Source organism: Talpa europaea, assembly GCF_964194135.1.
Source record: "Talpa europaea genome assembly, chromosome: 11".
Taxonomy (NCBI): domain Eukaryota; kingdom Metazoa; phylum Chordata; class Mammalia; order Eulipotyphla; family Talpidae; genus Talpa; species Talpa europaea.
This window is the reverse complement of record NC_140078.1, coordinates 5,026,923-5,051,437: the sequence shown is the minus strand read 5'-3', so window position 1 is coordinate 5,051,437 and position 24,515 is coordinate 5,026,923. Positions and strand designations below refer to the sequence as shown.

General features: G+C 44.5%; 1 protein-coding gene across 1 annotated transcript in view; it reads left to right on the top strand.

The window, feature by feature from the left end:
- Positions 1-24,515, top strand: part of TSHZ2 (teashirt zinc finger homeobox 2) — a gene marked incomplete at its 3' end in the record, with an annotated part of 245,039 nt that overhangs the window by 200,316 nt on the left and 20,208 nt on the right. The gene's annotated exons all lie outside the window — the stretch shown is intronic.

The following is a 24,515-nucleotide window of genomic DNA, read 5'->3' as shown; positions in this document are numbered from 1 at the left end:
TTTTTTCCCTTTTGGGAGAAAAGAAGAAGGGAAAATAACTTAATTAAAATATAAGAACATGGTGTAATGGGGGCGGGAAAGATGAAGAAGCTAAGGGAGGTCTTACCTGGGGACTGAGCAACTCCTTTATAAGGGGGCTGCTGACCCTGCACCCCCTTCTTCTTCCCAGGACCAGCCATCTGTCTCTGGGGTCTGACTCCTCATCCCCTGGGACTTCTTATTTTAGCCAGCACTGCACCAGTCAGCTTTCCAGGGACTCACACATCCAGGACAGAAGAGAATTAGGATGTGCGCTGATTTTTATTAGCTAGGACAGCATCTGGGATCAAAGACTAGAAGCCATGAGGACCCCAGGTCCCTTTTTGATAGCACACTAGTACTTCAGGGCTAAAGGGAATAAGTGTTAAGGCATGGCCCAGTCATTTGCCTCCCTGCTCTCTCCACTCATTACCAGCCTGGCTGTTGCAGGTTTCTGAGGTGGGTCAGGGATGTGGCAACCAGGTAAAGGGGGGTGAGGGAGGGGGCCCCCCAAGGAGGAGAGGCTGCAGTAGTGAAGGAAAGGTAAGCCAGGGCTGGATTACACAAACCATGGATGTCCAGCTAGATAATGTCCTTTTATGCTAAGCACCATCAAGCCCAGTGGCCACCTACATTTTTCTGGTGTCAGCATCATCCTGGAAAACACTGTTAAAAGCAGCTCTACAGAGCTAATTCCTCCTCTCTGATGTTACACCTTGGGAGGGTGCATGGGGGGGCCGCTGTGTTCCACTCCTAGATTTGTCACCACAGAAGACAGCTCGGACGTGTGGGGATGCTATAATCTCTCCCCATAAATCAATCCTCGCTCCTCTTAATCATCTGGGTTGCTCTTCTCTGAACTAGTTCCAATTTATCTACATCTTGCCGGGACCAAGTTGTCCAAAAGTGAACACGCCATTCCAAGGCAGTGAGCTCTCCACTGCCCATAGAATTCTGCAAAATGGCTCATGTCCAGTTTCCAAAGGGGCCATTCCTGTGTGTTCTAGAACCTACCGTTGGTTATATTTAGTGTCTGACTGTCAGGCTGCGGCATTCGGAAGTTTGTGGGCACATTATATATTCCGGAAAGTCACATTGCATGTGATGAGCGGCTGTATCGATAGATGAGTAATTGCTCACTGTCATGTCCACGCTGTAAAGCTGTGTCCTCCCAGGTTGTGAAAGGCAGAGCTTGGGAGCTGCTACCTGCCCGCTGCCTCACCTGTCTGCTCCCTACGGATGGGGCCACCTGCAGCCTTTTGTACCAGCGCCCTCTGCTGGCCGCATGCCCGCAGCCTACGCGCTCTGGGAACCAGGGGTCTCCCCTCTCCTGCTGGCCCCTGGCTCAGGCCCATGGAACACCATCATTCCCATTTTAAAGGCCAGATCACAGAGCCCAGGGAAGTGAAGATGCATCTCACGGTCTTAGAGGATGATGCATGGAAACGAATAACAGGAATCAGAATCACAACCCAAATGGTCATTGGCATTTGTCGATGTCCCAGGGCCAAGAAGGGCAAAATTGAATATCAGCCACAGAAAATGGCAGGAGTGCAGAGCTGGGGTAACCCAGGGAGGGAGGGAGGGAGGACCAAGCCACCTGGCCAGTGAATGAGGCAGTGACCACAGCCTGGCCAGGCAGCGAGGTAGCGTCATCGTGTCAGAACTTCCCCTTTTCCAGAAGGCAGAGCTCATCTAGGCTGAAATATGACATTTCTCTAATTTTAAGACAATGTGTGGGACAAATAAAACAGCTTTGAGTGCTACCCTCACCCGCCACTCCCTACTTACAGCTCCTGCTTCCCATGGCGCCCTCCTGTTTGCTATCACACTGAAGCTATCACATTGAGCTGTCACCTCATTTTGCAGACCAAAAAATCAGAGGTTGAGGGAAGGTATGCAAATCTCATTAACACTGGGAAGATACTCAGACTTCTGCTCCAAGTCGCAGGTTCTTTCCACCAGACAGCACAGCCTGGTAATTTACTTTGGGAGAAATCACTGAGACCTGCCAGCCCAAGCCCCTCCGTTTTAAGGAAATACGTAAGAAAGCCAAGGGCCCATCGGGAGGGCACTGGTAGCAGAAGATGCCGTTGAAGACACTGGCTCTTCAAGACGCTAGCTTGTATTCTTCACAAAGTTCATTTTCTAACGACAGCATCTATAGGTTGAGGGCCTCTGATGCATGATTAGAACATTAGCTTTGAGTAGCTTTCAAGTCACAGGGCAGCGTGTGCTCAACCGCCCAGTGGACTAAGTTGGCACTGAGTCTGATTCAAACAGAGAGATGGGTGGCATGGAGATGCGTCAAGTGACATCAGACTTTACAACAGTTGGCAAAGGGGCTGCTGAGTTTGACCTGCAGTCTTACTTTGTTTGGCCACACAAACTACTAAGTAATAATGAGCATCATTACTGGAATGCAACAATCAGAAGGTTCTACATCTACTACAGAATTCAAATTCCTATATTCCTTGGCAAAATCCAAAAATCTGACACCTTGATTCTTTATTTGCACTTGGCAAGATCAGCTGGAGCAGAGCTGGGGCCACCCCTTCCCTCAGGCCGGCCTTAGCCATACTTCTCCGTTCCCACCTCTTCTGTTGCCTACCTGAGGCCAAATATCAGTAGTTATCATTATGTTTTATCATTCTTTTCGTAAAGACGTGAGATGTCTCCTCTAGGGATGCCTCTTAAAAGCGAGAAAACGGACTGAGGGAATGTGTCAGAAAAATCAGGAGTTGCTTTCTCAATGGAGGGGAAGGATATTCTAACATCTTTATTCCGTGTTGTAGGCTGACGTTCCTGGTCCCTGCTTAGCATCTGAGCCATCTGCTCCATCTCAGAGACCACTGGGTGTAGCCCGATGTGTGTTAGTCTACTCACATGGGCTACCTAGTATAGACTCATCAGTCCAGTGTAACGAATCAGCAGATACAAATAAGATGATCAAATTTTGAGCTACAGCCTGGGTACCCCTGGGTGGCCATTTTCAATAGGGAGACCATTATAAACAAAGAAACTCTCTCTCTGTCTCTGAGACTTTTTCTCAGTATTTTCATAGAACGCCCATTTCTCGTTACTCCATTGACCCAAGACTTCCAGGTAAACACAAAGTCTGTTTGAAATGCTGTGAATTCCCTCATAAAAAGCAGGTGTCTCCATCCATCCATTTCTATGGCCCTCCATGTGGTTTTTTAAAGATGATAACAATCCTGAGCAGTTCACCAGAAACAAGAAATAAAATTTGTGAAGCTTAACATTCCCAAACAGAAAGCAAATGTAGCTGTTGTTTTTTCTCTCCTGCAGTTCGGCAGGGCTGAAAATGGAATGTTTGTTCCCGTTTCTGCTTCATTTTGTATTAGATTTGTAAGGGAGCCTCAGTCAGCGATGTAACTCCTACTGGTATTGATCAGATCATCACTGTTACTCATCCTTGAACTGACAAAGCTGGGGAGAGGCTCTGGGCTGGGGAGCAGTGACTGTTGCCTGCACTCGGAGGAACGAGAAAACTAGAAGTTGAGTCCTGAGGGGAGACTGTGTGAAGATGTAGCTCTTGAATCACAAATTCAAAGGCTTACCGTGCTGTGGGCGCAGCAAGCCTGGAGAAGCACACGTAGTCGTCACAACAGGAACCTACCTTCAGCCGATTATATGGCTGGATGGGATGACTGTGCAAATTGTCCCCCAGATCTAATCCCTAATACTCAGATTGTCCCCCAATGAATCAAGAAGCTGATTTTGGGGAATGAAATCTCATTTTCCAAGGTTAATAACTAATTTATATTTTTTATTATTCTGGACCAAAGCAAATATGTACGTGGCCCAGATGGGGTCCCAAGTTACCAGTTAGATGCCTCTGGCCTGGAGTTGACTCTTTATTTTTAAAAAAGGAAACTGGGGAGCCATTGAGTGATGTTTAAAATATAGTTAAGAGAAGAGACTGGCATCACACCCATGCCAATTAGAGAACGAAGTGAAACTTCACTGTGAGATAAGACAAGAAAACTGTTTCTCTCTAAAATAGCGGAGTCCTCAGCTCTCCCCTCAGCGTGATGACGTTCACGTGCTGGAAACCCCTCAGTGATGACAGCGCGTCTGGGCTGATGTTCCATGAAAGGACAGGTGTAAAATGCTCTCTGTTTTTCTTAAAGAAAAGTTAAATAATTTGCTGAGCTCTTCAAAGGGACCCTCTTATTAACCAGTTTTTTTGAAATCAACCATTTCACTTGACATAAGCTAGTGTTATTTTATCTTCCATTGTATTATTTTTGTATTGGGGTAAAACTGGCTTCAAACACCGTATATGATTACGGGGTCAGGTTCACAGCTCTTCAGATGGATGTCAGATTTTGAGGGTTTGTTTGGTTAATTTGTTCTTTTATTTTGTTTCTCTATATTCCACATATGAATGCAATCATCCAGCATTTGTCTTCCTCCTTCTGACCTATTTCATTTATCGTGGCTTCCAGTTCCATCCACATTGTTGCAAATGCAAGATTTCATCTTTTTTTGAAGATTGATTTATTTATGCATAAAGAACTGGGGCACAGGCCAGAGGTGTGGGGGAGGGGTGAGAGGATTCACCATAGACAGAGTGGGGAACAGAACAGGTGGATTGACTGAAATCCACTGCTGAGGGGAGCAGCAGGCGAGACAGGAGAGGTCTGCTGTGCCATGTGGGTCACTTCCCTGGCTGGGGATTGAACTCATGCTGCTGTGGCTATGGATTGCTTCATAGTGCTGCACCTTAACCATTGGCGCCACCAGGGATGCCCGATTTCATTGTTTTTAATAGCAGAATAGTATTCCATTGAGAATATATACCCCATCTTCCGTATCCACTCATCTGTCGTTGGGCACTTAGGCTGTGTCCATAGCTTGACTATTGTAAATAGGGCTACAGTGAACATAGGAGTACAGATGTCCCTTCAGACCAGCGTTTTGCATTCTCCAGATAGGTACCTTGGAGTAGAATTGCTGGATCATGTGGTAGATCTATTTTTAATATTTTGAAAAACCTCCATACTGTCTTACAGCTACAATCCCAGCACCGATATACAGGAGTTCTCTTTTCTCCACAGCGTTGCCAACACTGGTGTCTGGTCTTTGAGACATAGGTCATTGTCTCCAAGTAAAGTCTTACAGTAATGATAATCTGAGCAAATAACTGATAGGAGTCAGTAAGTAAAATGAGCAAAATGAGGAATGAGTTAAGAACATTCACACACACACATACATACACACACAGAGTTATACACACACAGCCACGCATGCATGAAGAAGACACAGCAAAAGCATGAGCACTGCCTTTGGAGGGATTAGTGCTGTTTCTATGCAACATTTCTCACTGATGAAACATTCCTCTACAGGGCTACCATTTAAGGGCTAGTTTGCTTTTTCCTTCTGTATCAAGGGTCACCTGACTATAATCCATGGACCAACCTGTTTCTATAAATAAGATTTTCTTGCAACATACACACCCATGCATTTACATATCATCTGTAAACTGCCTTCATCTTACCAAGCAGAGTTGAGTAGTTGCAACAGAAACTTGATGACTCATAAAATCTAGAATGTTTGCTAATGATTCTTTACAGGAAAAGTTTGCCAACCCCTCACGGATGTTACAGATCTACAATTCACCCCCAGTGTGCTGTGGGGTGTAATTAGTGTTTGTGTGAAGGACTAGGAAAATGATATTGGGTACACAGGAATCAAAAGCTCAAATGACTGTGGAGGAAATATTAAATACAGGTCAGGAAATGTTAAATCGAAACACTGTGAATTGGAGTGCTTTTTTCTCCAAGGAGCCAGAGGCTCAGCCCCAGAGGGCGTGCAGTCCAGGGTGGCGAAACCCTCTGACTATTTTAGGGGCATTGATGGGTCTGGATTTTCCCGTGAAATCTCCATTTTTGAAATGGAGGCAGCTCCATTTAGAAAATAAACTCTTTGTAGGTCACTACAGGGGGGCACCTATGTGTGCCATTTAATTTGGTTGGCAGAGAGTGATCTTAAATTCCTCATTTTTGACCAAGCTGTAGTAAAACAGATTGATGGGGAGCTGAGATCTTGTGACAGACTAGTAATAAGAAGGGAGTTGATGGCCGAGGCTCATTACCAGGTCTGTTTTAAATGCCAGCACCTGCTGTGTTTGCCTTCAAACAACACCAAACACCTAAATCACCATAGTAAGCACAGATAGAAAGAGACAGAAAGGTTAAAAGTATACTCATAATCTCTTGCTTCTTCTCCCCTCCTAAACGTGTTTGAGAGCAATATTGTTTCGTAAAAACAATATGACCCCATTTCTAAAGCAATATTCATGCTAAGCTAGTCAGCTGTTAAATATACCCAGCAGTTTGCATTATGATGAAGCTAAGCCAGAATTTCAATTATTTTCTGGACACATTTAAAATTATAATACTTTACTGGGTTAGTGTTATAGTTCATCCAAATTACTCACAAACTATCATATCAATCTCTTGCAACTGCTAACGCCTTACAGATCCGTGAAGTTAGGTGGAATAAGAGACCGGCCAGGGTAACGACCTTCATGCTAATGCTGTGTTCGAAGGGGTACCTGTCTCTGAGGGTGTGGACGGCTAGTGGTCAAAAGTCAACTCTCCCTGCCCAGGCTATTTAGGTCTGAAAAAAGCCAGGTGGGCATAGAATGCTCTTTTCCTGCTTCCAGAAAAAAAAAAAAAATCTGGTTTAGTATATAAATTTCCAGCAACCCTCTCCACCCTGCCTCCTCGCAAATTTTATTTCTGCTGCCAAATAACATGTTAAAGTCACTCTCCAACTACCCAGAGTGGTTGCTGCGATTTCTCCCTCTCTGTGACACTTCTGCCAGCCACTCCTGAAATCTCAACATCTTGCCTCTCTCCCTGGACACTCGCTTTGGGTATCATACCTTGTTCCAGACCAGTGGTGCAAGCTAAACTCGCCAAGAGCAGGTCCTGCTAATCAGCAAAGATTTATGAATATTACCATGAGCAGTTGTTGAAATGTGCATCTCCCGCAAGAAGCTAGGCTGCTCCGGGCCCCCTAATCAAAGAGACCTTCTCGTGCCCTTCACCAAGTCCAGAAGACCAGGTGCTAAATGTGTCTGAGTTAATTCATGATGGTGTGTCCCCAGGCTCCGTCACTCGGTCCTGGCTTCTAAGGAACATGGTGTCATTTAAAAGCAAGCACCTTGGGACCAGGCTCTCGTGGGTTCACTGAAGGCTAACTGGAGAGGAATAAGGGTACCCCAGGCCCAGAATCACCAGCCAGGGTGTCTGGAAAGCTAGTGCAAAAGTTATCCACATGCACACTCCTAGATCAGGCTGAGACCCCAATAAATAAGTCCACCAGAAGACTGTCTAAAGAGTTCTGACTTTCCCAGGTTGCCATTGCATAGATCAAATGAGCACAAGAAAACAAAAAAAAAGTGGTTTCTATCTCATGCTTACCCTTAAGACCTAGGGCTACCTGTCCAGCAGGGAATGATTAGCCACCTGTGATGATCTACCATGTAAATTTGAATCAGTTAAAATGAAATTAAGTGAAAAATTCTTTCTTCAGTTGACCAAGTCATACTCTTAAGTGCTTAGTGCTGTGGAAGGCCAGCAGCTGACCCCCTGGACAGCTCGGACATCTGACATGCCCCTGGTCACAGTGGGTGCTACAGAGTAACACTGGTAGAGATTTTTGTTGATCAAAAACATCTTTATCTATTGGTCTGTGGGAGGCCACTCAGGTTGGTTCCGTGGCGGGGCGATTGTGGACAGCGCTGTCATGGGCCTAAGTGTAAACACCTCTTTTTGTAATTTTAGACTAAATACCTAGTAGAGGTATTGCTGGATCATACAGAATTTCCATTTTTATTTTCTTAAGATACCTTCATCCATTTCCAAAGAAGCTGCACCAGCTTGTATTCTCACCAACAGTGGATGAGAGTTCCCTTTCACCACATCCTCGCCAACATTTGTTGATTTTGTTCTTTCTCACACAGGCCATTCTCACCAGGGGGATGTGATAGCTCACTGAGATTTTAATCTGATAATAAGTGATTTTGAACAATTTTTCATATAAGGCTGAGGGGGCACGGGCACAGGTGCTTTGGTGAAGGGTGAGTGGAACTTGTGCATGTAAGAAGAGCAAAGATGAATCCCAAAATAAAAGAAAGTTGACTTTTACCAAACATTCAAACTCTAGATAGATTAAAGATTTAAATAAAGCCGTAAAAGTACTTTAAAAAATCCTCATGCCATTATCTATTTGCCTATGAGGCACTATGACAGCTGATAACGGTCTTCCTAAGTGTGCTGTGGCCACCACTGGTGGCTCGCAAGATAATTCAAGATAATTTAGCATCAGTGAGCTTTTCTTTTTAAATTCTAAAAGTTACATAGTTATTCAGGGCAAATTAAAAATTAAAATACGACAAATTAAAATACGACAAGAATTTTGCTGAGTGGAAAAAAAGCCAATCTCAAAAGCTTACCTACTTTATAGGATATAACGTTCCTATAATGACAAAGTTATAGAAGGGAAACAAAGTAGGGAGTGCTAGGGCTGGGGTGGGGTGGGGATCACTATAAAGCCTAAGGGGTTTCTGTGATTGTGGCGGAGGTCACATAAACCTACACCTTGATAAAATCACGTTCCAAGGGTGGAGGTGAAGCCGGTGACATCTGAACGGGTGGGTGCATCCATGTCAGTTTCTGGCTGTGGGTTGCACACTCGTTAGGTGTGCATTGTAACTGGGAACCTGGAGAGAATATGTGGGATCCCTCTGTAATGTTTCTTACATGCATGTGAATCTACACTTACCTCCAAAGAAAATGTTTCAAACATACACAACCAGTACATCCAGTCCGAACTATTTGATTAGCATTTCCTCAGGAGGAAGCTAAAGGGACAAATGCTCCAGCAATCCACTATCCAGATGAGAAGATAATTAGCAGGGAAGCGTGCAAGGGATGGGAATGTGAACTATATGATGAGTGTGAGATTTGAGAGACTGAAACCTGGAAAACTCTGATGTGATTAGAAAAACCAACTCTGGAATGAGACAGTGTTGGGATCTAATTATTCAGACGAGCTAGCTGTGTGCCCTTGGGCAGGTGACTTAACCTCTCTGTACCTCAGTTTTTGCATTTAAAATGCAGATGGTGGCAATGCTTTGTCCTGACATGATGTCGAAGCTTGCATGTGAGAATATAGGTCAAACACTAGTGCTTTCGCCCAGTCCCACTAAGACCTTAATAAATGGCTGTTAGCCGGGGCAGACCAGGTGCGCAGAAGAGTGTGCCTGAGACCAGACACGCAGGGAGTGTGTCCCACATCACCATTTTAGAACAGGGACATTTCTTCAGTAAAGACTACCTGCAGAAGGCTTCCTCAGGAGCCAGAGGTGAACGGGGGAAGTTCGCCCACGCCAGACCCCCTCTGGCCTGCAGTCCAAGCCCAGAGGGGAGCAGGAACCCACCGCCGGGGCAGACCAGGCGCACAGGGGAGTGTGTCCCTACATCGGCATTTTAGAACAGGGACCTTTCTCCAGTAAAGACTGCTTGAAACTGACAGATGACTCCTGGAAGAACCAGAGGGGAACAGAGAAGCCCACCCAAGATGCCGGCCAGTCCCAACTACACAGTGTCCCAACGCATACGGCAAATTAGAAAACAGACAGTAGGGAAGAGAAGAACCACACGCAACCTAGCAACTCTCCAGAGAAAAAGCACACCACAAAAAGAAAGCCAGCCCCCAGATTGCAAAGACAATAACTTGGAAGAATTTCTGAGCCTTCCAGAAAGAGAATTTAAAATTGCCGTGATTAAAAAACTAACAGAAGTCATAAAGGAAAACAATGATAAGGGAAAAATAATCAACGATCAGAAGAATGCAATTGAGTCCCTAGAGAGGGAAAACAATGGTCAGAAGAAAGAAATTGAGTCCCTAAAGAGGGAAGTAAAAGAAATGCAGGAGATCAAAGAATTAATGGAAGAACTAAAGAATTCTGGGAAAAGCAATGAAAGCAGAATAGATGAAATGGAAGAACGAATAAGTAATCTTGAAGACACAGAAATAAAAAGAACCAAAACAGAAAAGGAAAGAGAAGTACGAAGGAAAAAGAACGAAGAAAGACTTCGGGAACTATCTGACTCCATGAGGAAAGGAAATATAAGAGTTATAGGAATACCAGAAGGAGAGGAGAGAGATGTAGGAACAGAGAAAATATTCAAAGAGATAATTGAAGAGAACTTCCCAAATGTGAAGAAGGAGCTGAAAATTGATATACAAGAAGCAAGAAGAACACCAAACTTCCACGACGAAAGGAAAAATACAGCAAGACACATAATAGTAAAGCTCCCAAGAATCCAGGACAAGGAAAAAATAATGAAGCTGGCAAGAGGGAAGAAACAGATAACATTCAAAGGAAAACCAATCAGGCTGACATCAGACTTCTCCGAAGAAACACTACGGGCAAGGAGAGAGTGGAGGGACATAGTCAACAGACTCCAAGAAAACAGATGCCAACCAAGAATACTCTATCCCGCAAAGCTCTCCTTCCTCTTTGAAGAAAGAATATGGACCTTTCCAGACAAACAGAAACTCCGGAATTTCATTGCAACTAAACCCCCACTCCAAAAAATACTACAAGGAGTCCTAAAGCCAGAACCTCAGAGGGACGAATAACAATGAAAGAAGGCCAAAAAAAAAAAGTTATTAAAAGAATAAATAAATAAAATCAAAGGAAAGACAAACACAATGGCAAATACAGATGTTAACATATCAATAATAACTCTGAATGTAAATGGACTAAACTCTTCAATAAAAAGACACAGAGTTGCAGCCTGGATTAAGAAACAAAACCCAACCTTTTGCTGTCTCCAGGAAACACATTTAGCTACAAAAGATAAAAATAGGCTCAAAGTTAAAGGATGGAAAACAATCCTACAAGCAAATGGACCAAAAAAGAAAGCAGGAACAGCTATACTTATATCAGATAAAACAGATTTCAAACTCAAAAAGATAAAAAGAGACCCCAAGGGTCACTACATTATGATCAAGGGGACAATACTTCAAGAAGAAATAACACTCATTAACATATACTCACCAAACGAAGGAGCACCAAAATATATCAGACAACTGTTGTCCTCTCTGAAAACAGACATCAGAGAAAACACATACGTAGTGGGAGACTTCAACACACCACTATCAACAATGGATAGATCAACAAGACAAAAAATAAGTAAAGAAACTAAAGCTCTAAATAAGGACCTAGAGCAATTGGGCTTAACAGACATCTATAGAACACTAAACCCCAAAAAAACGGAGTACACATTTTTCTCAAGCGCACACGGATCATTCTCCAGGATCGATCACATACTGGGGCACAAGACAAACATCAACAGATACACCAAGATTGAAATCATATCAACCATCTTTTCTGACCATGAAGGCATCAAACTAGAAATAAACCATAAAAAGAAGGCAAGGAACTTTCCTACCTCATGGAGATTAAAAACCACACTACTGGAAGACCATTGGACTAATGAGGAGATCAAAGAAGAAATTAAAAAATTTTTTGAATTGAACGACAAGGAGGACACCAATATCCTAAATGTATGGGATGCAGCAAAAGCAGTAATAAGAGGAAAATATATAGCAATAGAAGCTCACATCAAGAAACAAGAAAGAACGCAAAGAAACAACCTAATCTCGAAGCTCAAAGATCTAGAAAAAGAACAACAAAAAAACCCCAAAACCAGTAGAAGAAAAGAAATAATAAAAACCAAAGCAGAAATAAATGAAATTGAAACTAAAAAAACAATCCAAAAGATCAATGAAACCAAGAGCTGGTTCTTTGAAAAAATCAATAAAATAGACAAACCCCTAGCCAGGCTCACAAAGGAAAAAAGGGAGAAAGCACAAATAAACAGGATCATCAATGAAAGAGGAGAAATCACAACGGACACAGCAGAAATCAAAAGAATAATCAGTAACTACTATGAACAGTTATATGGAAACAAGTTCAACAATCTAGAGGAGATGGACAAATTCCTACAACTCTACAATCACCCAAAGCTAGATAAAGAAGAAATAGAACACCTAAACAGACCAATTACAATTAGCGAAATTGAAATGGTAATAAAAAACCTCCCCAAAAACAAAAGCCCAGGACCTGATGGATTTACAAATGAATTCTACCAAACATTCAGAGACGAATTAGTGCCTATCCTTCACAAACTCTTCCAAAAAATTGAGAAGGAAGGGACAATACCAAACACGTTTTATGAAGCCAACATTACACTAATACCAAAACCGAACAAGGACAACACAAAAAAGGAAAACTACAGGCCAATCTCCCTAATGAACACTGATGCAAAAATCCTCAATAAAATTTTAGCTATCAGAATCCAACAATGTATCCATAAGATAATTCACCACGACCAAGTTGGATTCATTCCAGGGGCACAAGGATGGTTTAACATCCGAAAATCAATCAACGTTATCCAACACATCAACAAAAAGAAATATAAAAACCATATGATAATATCAATAGATGCTGAGAAAGCTTTCGACAAAGTGCAACACCCATTCATGATAAAAGCCCTTGAAATTCTTGGGATACAAGGAACATACCTCAACATCATAAAGGCCATCTATGACAAGCCAACAGCCAGTATCATTCTCAATGGTGAAAAGCTGAAAGCAATTCCATTAAGATCTGGAACAAGACAAGGATGTCCACTCTCACCATTGCTTTTCAATATAATACTGGAAGTCCTAGCCAGGGCAATAAGACAAGAGAAAGACATCCAAGGAATCCAAATAGGAAAAGAAGAAGTCAAACTATCACTATTTGCAGACGATATGATATTATATATAGAGAACCCCAAAAACTCCACAGAAAAGCTAATTCAACTCATCAATCAGTTCAGTAAAGTGGCAGGATACAAAATCAACACGCAAAAGTCAGTAGCCTTCCTATACACAAACAATAAATCTGAAGAAGAAGAAATCAAAAAGACCATCCCTTTTGTTATTGAAACAAAAAAAATCAAATATTTGGGAATAAATCTAACAAAAGAGGTAAAGGACCTATACAAAGAAAACTATAAAACACTGTTAAAAGAAATAGAAGAAGACACAAAGAAATGGAGAGACATCCCCTGCTCATGGATTGGAAGAATAAACATTATTAAAATGGCCATCCTTCCAAAAGCAATATACAGATTCAATGCTATTCCAATCAAAATTTCAATGTCATTCTTCAAAGAAATAGAACAATTATTGATGAAATTCATATGGAATCACAAAAAACCCCGAATAGCCAAAGCTCTCCTGAAAAAAAAAGAAGGAAATGGAGGCATCAGACTCCCAGACTTCAAACTATACTACAAAGCCATAATCATCAAAACTGCATGGTATTGGAACAAGAACAGACATACAGACCAATGGAATCGAATAGAAAATCCAGAAATAAACCCACAGATTTATGGTCAACTAATCTTTGACAAAGGAGCAAAGAATATGCATTGGAGCAAAGAAAGTTTGTTCAATAAATGGTGCTGGGAAAACTGGGTCGCTACATGCAAAAGAATGAAGCTTGACCACCACCTCACACCATACACAAAAATCAACTCAAAATGGATTAAAGAACTAGACATAAGACCTGAAACCATAAAATATATAGAAGGAAATATAGGCGAAACACTACGTGATTTGCACATCAAAGACATCTTTACAGACACCTCACCCAAAGCAGTGATAGTGAAGGCAAAGATAAACAGCTGGGACTACATCAAATTAAAGAGCTTCTGCACAGCAAAAGAGACAATAACAAAAACAAAGAGAAACCCCACCAACTGGGAGAACATTTTTGCACCCAACACTAATGATAAAGGACTGATCACAAAAATCTGCAAAGAGCTGATGAGACTCAACAACAACAAAGAAAATAATCCAGTCAAAAAATGGGCAGAAGAGCTTAAAAGAAACTTCTCTGAAGAGGAAATGCAAATGGCCAACAGGCATATGAAAAAATGTTCAACATCACTTGTCATCAGGGAAATGCAAATCAAAACTACCATGAGATACCATCTTACACCAGTGAGAATGGCACATATTAAAAAAACTAGCAACAACAAATGTTGGCGAGGGTGTGGAGAAAAAGGAACTCTTCTGCACTGTTGGTGGGAGTGCAAACTGGTCCAACCACTGTGGAAAGCTGTGTGGAGATTTCTGGACCTACTAAACATAGAGCTTCCATATGATCCAGCAATTCCACTCCTAGGTATTTACCCAAAGGACACAGAAACATCAATTCCAAAGAACACCTGCACCCCTATGTTTATAGCAGCACTGTTTACAATAGCTAAGCTTTGGAAACAACCCAAATGCCCAAAAACAGATGACTGGATCAAGAAGATGTGGTACATATATACCATGGAATATTACTCAGCATTCAAAAAAGATAAACACATGCAATTTGCAGCAACATGGATGGCGCTGGAAGGGATCATGCTCAGCGAAATAAGCCAAAAAGAAAAAGAAAAATACCGGATGGTCTCACTCATAGCAGGAATCTAGAAAACTTAAATAAGGGACCAGGAAAATGAATAACTATAAGATAGTGAAAATCAAAATCAACAAAAAACTATGAACCAGAGACGCTTTTAGGGGGGCGGGAGGGGAGGGATTGGGGTCAGAATGGGGGGGCTGCAATTGTATGGGGAATATAACAATAAAATTTATTTAAAAAAAAAAAAAAAAAAATAAATGGCTGTTATCGTTGGATCTGTGTACCTTGTTTCTTAAGAATCAGAGATGATTAATTATTCATATGATTGCTTAAACCAGGGTTGGCAAACTTTTTTCCGCAAGGGGCCAGAGAGTAAATATTTTTGACTTTGCAGGCCATATGGTTTCTGTTGCAACTACTCAACTCTGCCGTTTCTCCACAAAAGCAGCTACAATAAAAGAACAGATATGGCCGTGCTCCAGGGTTATGTTATTTACAAAAACAGGCAGCAGGTCAGATCTGGCCTGTGAGCCATAGATTGCCAGCTCCGACTTGCGCCACCTTCCTCTGGAACTTGAAGGGGAGCGAGAGATGATTGAAAGCAGACTCGCTCGTCTCTGCCCTGCCTTTCTTCTCTCGACATCTCCCCTGACGCTAAGGGGCCTTTCCCCTACTTAGCCCATCAGGGTCAAGTCAAAGTAGGTTGCTGATTGCCCTGCAGAGTCTACTATTGACTGGAGCCCATCGGGGGGGCCTCTGGGGCTCGTGCATTGTAGGATCTCCATAACTATGGAGGGACTGATTGACCCATTACCATGCGAACTGAGGCCCAACAAAGGTTAGTGGAGTTTGGAAGGCCAGGGCTCCCCCGGCGACTTCACCCTAGATGCAAGGGGTGCTGATGGGCACGCACCTTGGCATCAGTTGGCATCACAGATGCTGCAAAGCATTTTATTGGCGGTGATGTCATCATCATTCAGATCTTCACCATGCCCAGTGACAACTATTGGTAGCTTTGTTTCATAGCAAAGGAAACTAAAACCCAGAGACACCAAAGAGTTTTCCTAAAATTGTGGAGCTCATTAACTGGCAGACCCGAGACTCCAGCCAATTGTCCTGATTCCAAACTCCAGTCTCTTTCCATGACGTCACAGCTGCTGCTGAGGAAATGTTTAACAAATGGAAAAGAGGCCGAGGGACGATCCCAGTAATGCTGCCACGTGAGCCCGAACGAAGCAAGGAGGAGGGACTCGGTTTAAGTGCGCTGGCTTCCCACTCGTGGGGTTGTCAGGGGGAGAGCAGTGTTTATGACACAGTCCCACTTGCTTCTATATGAATCCTGCAGCAATGCACTATAACAGATAATAATATAAAGGTGAATACACATGTGTGTGACAAAGTATGTGTGCAAACAAACACATGGAGATCTGGAGAAGGATCGAAACCAGGAGTTTGACATTGATGACTCCCAGGCCAGATGTGCCCTCCAGACATGCCCTCCAGGCCAGGTGTGCCCTCCAGACATGCCCTCCAGGCCAGGTGTGCCCTCCGGATATGCCCTCCAGGCCAGGTATGCCCTCCGGATATGCCCTCCAGGCCAGGTGTGCCCTCCGGATATGCCCTCCAGGCCAGGTGTGCCCTCCGGATATGCCCTCCAGGACAGGTGTGCCCTCCAGGACAGGTGTGCCCTCCAGCCATACCGTCAGCCTGCAAAGTATCAATGAATTTGAAGGTGTTGTCTCTAGTTTATTGCAGTTTCTGTTGCTCCTAAATGGCATCCGATTCTACCTGTCCAGGGTACAAACAATCCATGTGCTTCTCCTTACACTGGAAGTGCCTTTGCCTCGGAGATGCCTGGGGTGGCACCATGGTCGCCCTCCTTTCTCTCTCCACGTGGCCAAAACTGCGGTGGCGGCTCCATTGCAGACCCAGCTAGGCCAACTGGACTCTTCTGTGCATCTCCTGGGCCCTGGGAAGGCTCAGCCTGCTCCCCCCCCCCACCCTCCCTGGCAGATGACCAGTCTCCCTGCTTCCCGCTGTGACTTGAGAGGGCTTGGCTGGGCCCGCCGCCCTGCGCCTCCCGCTCTTCCCACAGATGTTTCTCCTAACTTGCTGGCTCAGAAGAGAAAACTCAGTTCCCCACCTGCTCTGCATGCTCACCCCTCAATCTCTCTCCCCTCCCTCCCTCCCCTTCCCCGCTCTCCACCTGCCCCCCCAGCCCGTCCCCTCTCCCCAAGCCTCCCTCCATTCATTCTCTGTCTCTCTCTCTCTCCCCCCTCCCCCGAACTTCATTTTTTCATTTTTCCCTCAGCTGCTGTACGTCCCTCTCTGCACACAGGTGCACACATCCTCCCTTGAGGAGCAAACCAATGAGACAAACTAACAAAACCCGCAGAGCCTTCCCCTCCGCGGCCCCCAGTGCCCACTGCCTGGCTGGCTGTGTCTCTTCTCTAACCTCCAACTGCTCTACGTGTGTTCTCCTCCCATCCTGAGCAGTCACCTCGCACTTCTTCCTTGCAGATGAGAGTGCTGGTGTTGACACGTTCACACTGTGTGTGTGCATCTGCACACGTGCCCTGGCGCAGACACACACACACACACACACACACTCACTCTCCTGCCTAACTATTCCTAAGCCCAGCAGTCATGGATCAGAGCACAGCACACCACAGTCACGTTTTCCCCTGACCTTGAACACCTTAAGTGTCCATTTACCTGTAAAAAGGGTACAATAAAATATTCCCCTCCACACTTGTTGTAGAGGCACAACACAAGATACTGCACGCGAAGCACCTCTCACCTGCTGCTGTTCAATAAATGCAGTCATCGTTGCTACGAACTGTGTGTGTATATAGATGTGTGCAACTATATAGATCATGTATTTACACACACATTGACACACGTTTATTTATATATCCTGTATAGTTAAGTATATTCAACAGACTATACATAAATGTTTACATACGTGTGTGTATGTATATATTTCCTGTGGGTCTTAAGCATTGTCTCTCCAGCTTAGCATTACCAATCCCAATGTTAAGTGTGTGTGTATAAAATCCCCCTTTTAATTAGGAGCCTGTGGCCTGTAACCATGTCAAATCCTCACTACCTTTTGCAAAGGACTCAGCTTTTTAAGTGTCACTCGGAAGCTCTTGGCTGGCAAGCAGGGGCAGTGGGTGGTGGCGAAGTGGGGCTGTGTTCACAGGGCTGTTGCTGTGACTTTAGCACAGCTGAGGTACCCGGCGCTGCCACGGGCTTCTCGACAGGACGCTGCCATTCGGAGCCAGGCAACTTTCTCCTGGGCCGTGTGTGCCTTGTAGGGCATCCAAAGAAGCCCTGTCCTCGCCCCCCGAGCCAGCAGCACCCCAACAGTAGGAGACCCGATAGCCTCCAGGCATTGCCAGGTGTCCCCTAGGAGGCCTGGAGACCCCTCCGGTGAAGCAGCTTTCACAAGCTGCCGTCCGGGGTGAGAAGTGGGGTTTGTGGCCACGAGTATCGATTTGGAAAATGCAACTTGCTTTCAGAGGCATCCTTGTTTTGACTCCAGCAAAGGACTTTGGGGGAGAAAACTTTGATCTCACAGGGTTTGTTGAATAGAATTTTGTGGGATCCAGGTCTCCCTCTGCACATCTCCCAAAAGAAAATCACCCTGAAAGGCACCAGATAATCTGGGTTGGCGGTGGGGGTACCCGCATGTCCCTAGGAAACACTTCAAAGTTGTTGTTTCTTTAGCTCAAAACAAACAAGGGTCGGTGGTCTCCTTGCAGCCTCTATTTCTAGCTATATTTTATATCTGCATATTTTGTGACCGTGGAAAGGACTTCACGGGCAAACGTTCTTCAGAAACTGTCTTTAATTATTCATTTGGCTGTGCTATATTTTATGTTTCTTTTCATAAATGTTAATCTTTATTATTGCCTTACTGGGGGAGAGGGTGTTGGAAAACACACACAGTAATACCTGTTATTAAATGACCTATCACAGTGACGTGGATAAATGTGGGGAGCGATTTAATTGTTTCCTGTCTGCAGTTTTATACAGTTTCTATCAAACTGAAAGGTAATTTTTTTTTAGTAGCTGCTTATTTTAAATGTACAAAACCCTCGTGTGTAATTCCATTAGCTGCCCTACAGCATTGCAATCTACACTTTCCCCGAGGCTGTTGTGAAATATTGATGAAACCCTGGCTTTTGTGGCTTCCTCTGATACACTAAACATTTGTCTGATGTTAGTTGAACTTGAATGAATCTGTTCAGAGCTATATCAGTAGTGACTTCAAAGGGAGGAAGGCTGTTCCAGTATTTTCCCCTCATTTTTCTTTTTTTTCCTTCTCCTTTTTTCTTTTTCTTAACAAACTGGAATTTCCAGACATTGCTGGTCTACTCTATAAAAACAAAGTTCGTATAAATGGTTCTAAGCTGACTGCTGCTTTTGACAGTTCTAACTTGTGGTGGTTGCTTTTTTGTTATTCTGATCAGTTGTTTGTATTATTTTAGATCTTTTGATAGAGAGGTGTGTGGAAACTGGTGCACGTGCACACACACACACACACACACACACGGGAGAAGATATAAAGCAATAAACCAGCCTTGTGATGTCTGACACAGAATTCGGTGCTTCTAGAAGTCTGCCTCTTAGGAGACCCTCCCAGCATCAGCGAGTGGGCACCTGGTATGAGAAAAAATTATCTGTAATTGACTTTTTCCAGCTAACACTGTTTGCATTGAACTTTACAAAATCCAGGACGAAGGCTCATATTTGTCTGCGTGTTTCTGGCCAGGTTGTGAATTATTTGTTGAGATGATGTCATGGTCTTGCAGGCAGCAGAACATCTCACCAGAACATCTCGCCAGCAGGTTCTGTGGTATTACTGGCATTTGAGTACCATATGTCTCTGCGGAGGGATGTCCTGGGCACTCCTACCCCTGCTGCGACAGCTAAAACACCTCCAGGCATTCCCAGTGGCCCCTGGGGTGGCGGGGGTGGGGAAGGCAAAGGTGCCCCCAATCCACGTGGCAGGTTCAGTGCTCTGAAGATGCCCAGGTCTGTCTCCACTGAAATAGAAAGGATGGCAGTCGTTCTGTTCCCATGGGCAATAAGGCAATAGGGGATTTCCAAACAGGCCTCTCCCAGGATCATTCTTCAGATCTATTTTCTAGAACACCTTCACCTGTCCTCAGGAGTCCAGGCTCTAATTGCAGCTTTGCTTTCAGAGCTCGCCAACAGAAGCAGAGTGCGGCATCAGCTTAGTACCTTGCAGATAAACCATCAGGAGCCCCCAGGCCTGATCGTGGGCTGGGTGGCACTGGGTTGGGAGCAACATTTGTCCATGAAAGCTCAGTAAACCCTAAGGCTCAAGCCCCAAAGTGACTTTAATCAGTGTCCCCCCTCAGCTACACACCCCCACACACACAGCCACAGCTGAACCTGTTAGTCTGCTTAGTGCTGACTTACACCCCAGGACTTTGCACACAGAAACCCCCATGATACCACCTGGCCATTGGCTTCCTGCCTCAAATGAGCACACACAGCAAGAGGGCCTATCCTCTTGCTTTGAGGGCCTCCCCTGGTGGCACAGCGGTTGAGCGCTGGGCTGTAAAGCTGCCCGCAGCCTCTGCAGCACTGGTTCGATCCCGGCCACTGACGATGGTCCCACATGGCGCGCAGACCTCTCCTGCTGCACCTGCTACTCCCCTCAGCAGTGTACTTCATCAGTCTGCCTGTTCTGTTCCCCGCTCTGGCTCTGGTGAATTCTCTCACCTTCCCGCGCTTCTGACTGTACCCAGTGCTTGTATAAATAAATAAATAAATCTTTAAAAAAAAAAAAAAAAAGATGTTTTGACATCCACAAGTGACCCAGGTTACTGGTCATTCAAAGACAGGCTTTCTGAAACACCAGATTAATAGATCATGGGTTTCTATCTAATGAATTCAACACCAGCACACTTTTATGGTTAGAACACCCTGACAGCTTCTTGCCAAGGTGTCTCTGGCACCCAGCCCCATGCGCTCAGCTTTTCAAATCAAATGATGATGTAATGTGGGGTCTAGAAGCATCTTTGCCCCCATCACCCTTCCTCCTTGGGGCAGCACTTCCCTGCTAACCTGGCAGAAAAGAAGGAAGTGAATTGGGTAGAGCAGAGCCAGAAAGAATCTAAACCCAGCCCCTCTCGCCTGTCCTCCCACCTGCCTCAGAGTCAACCTGCCAGAGATTAACAGGCCTGTCATCCTCTTTTTCCACACGTGTGTGTTGCGAGTACGTCCCTGCACTGTCTGCTGCCCGTGGTAACAAACGCCATGTTCCATACAGACACCACAGCTGAAATAAGTGAGCTGTGCGTCCAGGTCAGGCCGGTGATGGCCGCATCCTCTCACGTAGGTGGCTTCACTAATGGTTTGAGGGATAGTGGATTTCTTTCTCCTTCTTTTCCCTTCCCCTTCTCTCTGCTCTTCCTCTGAGGTCCAGCCACATCAGCCAGGAGCCACGGAGTCTTGGCTGTATCCGTGGGGGGCAGAGCCGATGGACAGCACCGTCCCAGCTGGAAGGAGGCGCCAGCTTCCTCTGTGGGTGGTGCGGGGATCCAACAGGAGGAGGCGCGGCGCCCTGTCTTCTGCAAACGGGCTGAGGGGTGGGGGGATCGATGCTGGGGAAATGAAAAAGGACAAAATCAATAAAAGAAAAGAAAAAATATTTTCAAGTTCTTCAGAACAGTCATGAAGATTAAAATTAAATTAACCAGAGAGATTCAGAGTAAAAAGTGGTGTTGGGGCCCTCAGCTAACCCGGCTCCTTCAAGCTTGGAGAAGCCGAACCTTCTGTCTGCTTTGCTGTCTTGAGCGAGGACGGCATTTGTCAAGGCAACAGCAACTTCACTTTGTCTCCATTGTCAGTGCATCTAGACTTGAAGAAGCTTATTTTCTGCAAGTGCCTTCGGTCCCAGACATGTCTGCAGTCTATTTATGTTTGGCTAAAACAAACGGAATAAACAGTTGAGAGGATATCATTCATATCATGACGGGAGGGAGGATATAGGCCTTCTTGACATCCTGCATATACAAATCATTGGATGTCTTTCTAACTAGCTGTGCTTGTAAATCAATCCATGCACCTCTTCAGAAAGCATCTGCAGGAAAGTGATTTGACTTCACCTGGCAGCGGATGAATTGTCTCATTGAAGAGCTGGTCTTCCTGGGTTAGCTACAGCTTTGGCCCTAGTCCATTGACGTGGCCACACCAAGAGAAGGCCCTGGGAGCCTCTCCACCATCTTGAAGAGTGTGGAAATGCTGGAGTGGATGCCCAGGGGCATCTCTAGCAGGGCTAGAAGCCAAGCAATGGCAGAATGCTTAGGGGCTCAAGGGCACAGTCATGATGTTGTCAATGACCTTGACATTTGCCCTAAGTCACTCAACACTCATCTGTGCCCAACATTAGTCCCTTTTTCTGGTCTTTAAGAATTGTCCCAGCCCTTAAGGCAAAGGCCACTGAGCAGAGAGTACCCTCCCTTCCTACTGGGGTCATCAGCCTCTACAGAAAAACAGAGAAGCGCCCTCACTCACTGTCAGGGCCTCGCCTCTCGGCTAAGGCATGACATCGTACAATCTGAATGTTCTTGAGTCGTTTAATCATGCCTGGCAAGTCCCTAAGGTTTGTTCCTGGAAGCCAAACAAAAATAGATAAAATTGTTGAGCTCATACTGATACAGAGGAATGTCTCTGACTTTTTCCCTGCAAAATGAAGTCTGAGTTGGAGCTCCATTCAGAGTGTTCCCTGGGCTCTCATCTCCAGTAATGTATACATTTAGGGTTTTTTTGATTCAGTCACCTAAATTACATTTTTTTAAGATTTATTTATGTATTTATACAAGCACTGGGTACAGTCAGAAGTGCGGGAGGGTGAGAGAATTCACCGGAGCCAGAGCGGGGAACAGAACAGACAGACTGACAAAATACACTGCTGAGGGGAGCAGCAGGCATGGCAGGAGAGGTCTGCGCGCCATGTGGGACCCTTACCAGTGGCTGGGGATCGAACTGGTGCTGCAGAGGCTGCTGGCAGCTTTGCAGCCCAGCACTCCACCGCTGCACCACCAGGGGAGGCCCTAAATTACATTTTTTGATCTTACCACCTCCCAGGTGGAATCAGAAGATCCCAGACTGATAAGACTGAGCTCCAAGAGGCTCTCAACCAGGGGAAAAATTGGAATAATAATCACAACAGGATCATGTATCCAGTTGAGGCTGAGTTTATCTAACCAAGAGACTCCAAAGTTGAACAATGCTGTGAAGACTTAGATCTATAGCAGGGAGAGCCAGAACATTAGTGTTTTAAATACCGAGCAAGCCACTCAGAAGACGCAATCACAGTCAATGATGTATCAAGCTCTTTCTATGTGCCAAGCTCTGTGAAAAAGCCCCTTGACCTTTTTCATCCATTCAGAAATCACTGTTTTTACTCTCAGTGGCCACTCAGCAATGGCACCACACGATTGTGTACCCCCAAGAAAGTAAAATGCTTGTCCTTAAGCCATGACACACTGTTCTCCTCCTATCACTTAAAAGTTCTGTTTTATACTCACTGGTAACTCTTCTAGACTTACCTTTAAAATATCTGTATAAGGTAACCCTCATGTTTATACACAAAGGAAAAGATACATGCAATAAATTGGCTAAGACGTGCCTGAAATAACTTCCAATTACCCCCTGCAGCCATCTTAAAATATCACTGATTGTAAGATGCACCCCAATTTCTGAGATGTTAAAGCAGAGAATAAAGGTCTTGAAATCAATGAATGCTCTTTGTAAAATAGGCTGTGCTCGCTCAAGAAATGCTGAAGATACAGCAAAGCGCAGGAGGCAGCAGTGGCAGAGTCTAAGTGGCAAAGCACAGATTTAACTCTTACACATAGAAAGATTTGATTGCAAGTTTAGCAGAAACCACAAGGGAAAACCCCATGAGACTGAATAAGAGGGGACCCTTGCCTTGTCAGGGGGTCAGGAAAGACCCTCATAGGGTGAGACCATTACATTAAGACTGAAGAGTTAGGCAGGAGGCAGACAGAGAACCAAAACACGAACTGCAGCATTTTCTCCGTTAATCCTCATGGACCATGCAGGGTCCATTATACTTACCCTCTTTTTACAGATGAGGAAACCAAGATTTGGAAAGCTTCGGTAACTTGCCTAGCAGGCAGGCACTGATAAAGCTAGGATCTTCCTCACCTCCAACAATAATTTGTTCTGCTTGCTCAAATGGGCAGAGAGACACTCTTCAGGGTAAATGCAAACGTGATCAAATAGTTTCGATGTTAGCAAGGAAAGAATAGTTTATATCACAGTCTCGCTGTTCTGGGAAAAAAGGGAACTGTATTATGGACCAGGGTATGCAACAAAAGAACATGGTTGGAATTTTCTTCCAAGCAATGAATAAGTTTTTTAATGTCTGACTTAAGTAACTTTCGGAAATATAAACTGTAACCCTGGTGTTATCATTTGCAAGCAGGGCCTGTGTGATGGGGCCAACCAGCCCATCATGGGGCCGTGAAATATATTTTTTTTTTTTTATTAAGAGGGTTTTGTAACTTTACAGCAGGTATTTCTATGTTTCTGATCTTGAATTTATACTGAGACATAGAATTTGTGAGACATAGGATTTGTGAAAGAGGCTGGTATTCAGAGAAAATGTTGCAAGTCTGAAAAGCAAAGTGAGTTTCTGGGAGCTGCTGTTTGTCGGAGACTGGAATGTAGGTAAAATCCATGGCAGGTTCTGGAAAAGACATAAGTTTTGCTCACTTTACAGCTGTCTAGGGTTTTTAAAATATCGATTGATTCACTTTACTGCTATTTGTTAAGCACCTACTGTGTGCTTCTGACTGCTTTAGGGGCTTGCGTTACAATAACTAGTCAACCAGACAAAGGTCCCTTCCCCCGAGGGACTTACAAACCAACTGAGAATGATCTCAAGAAACAATGGGTGTGATAAGAA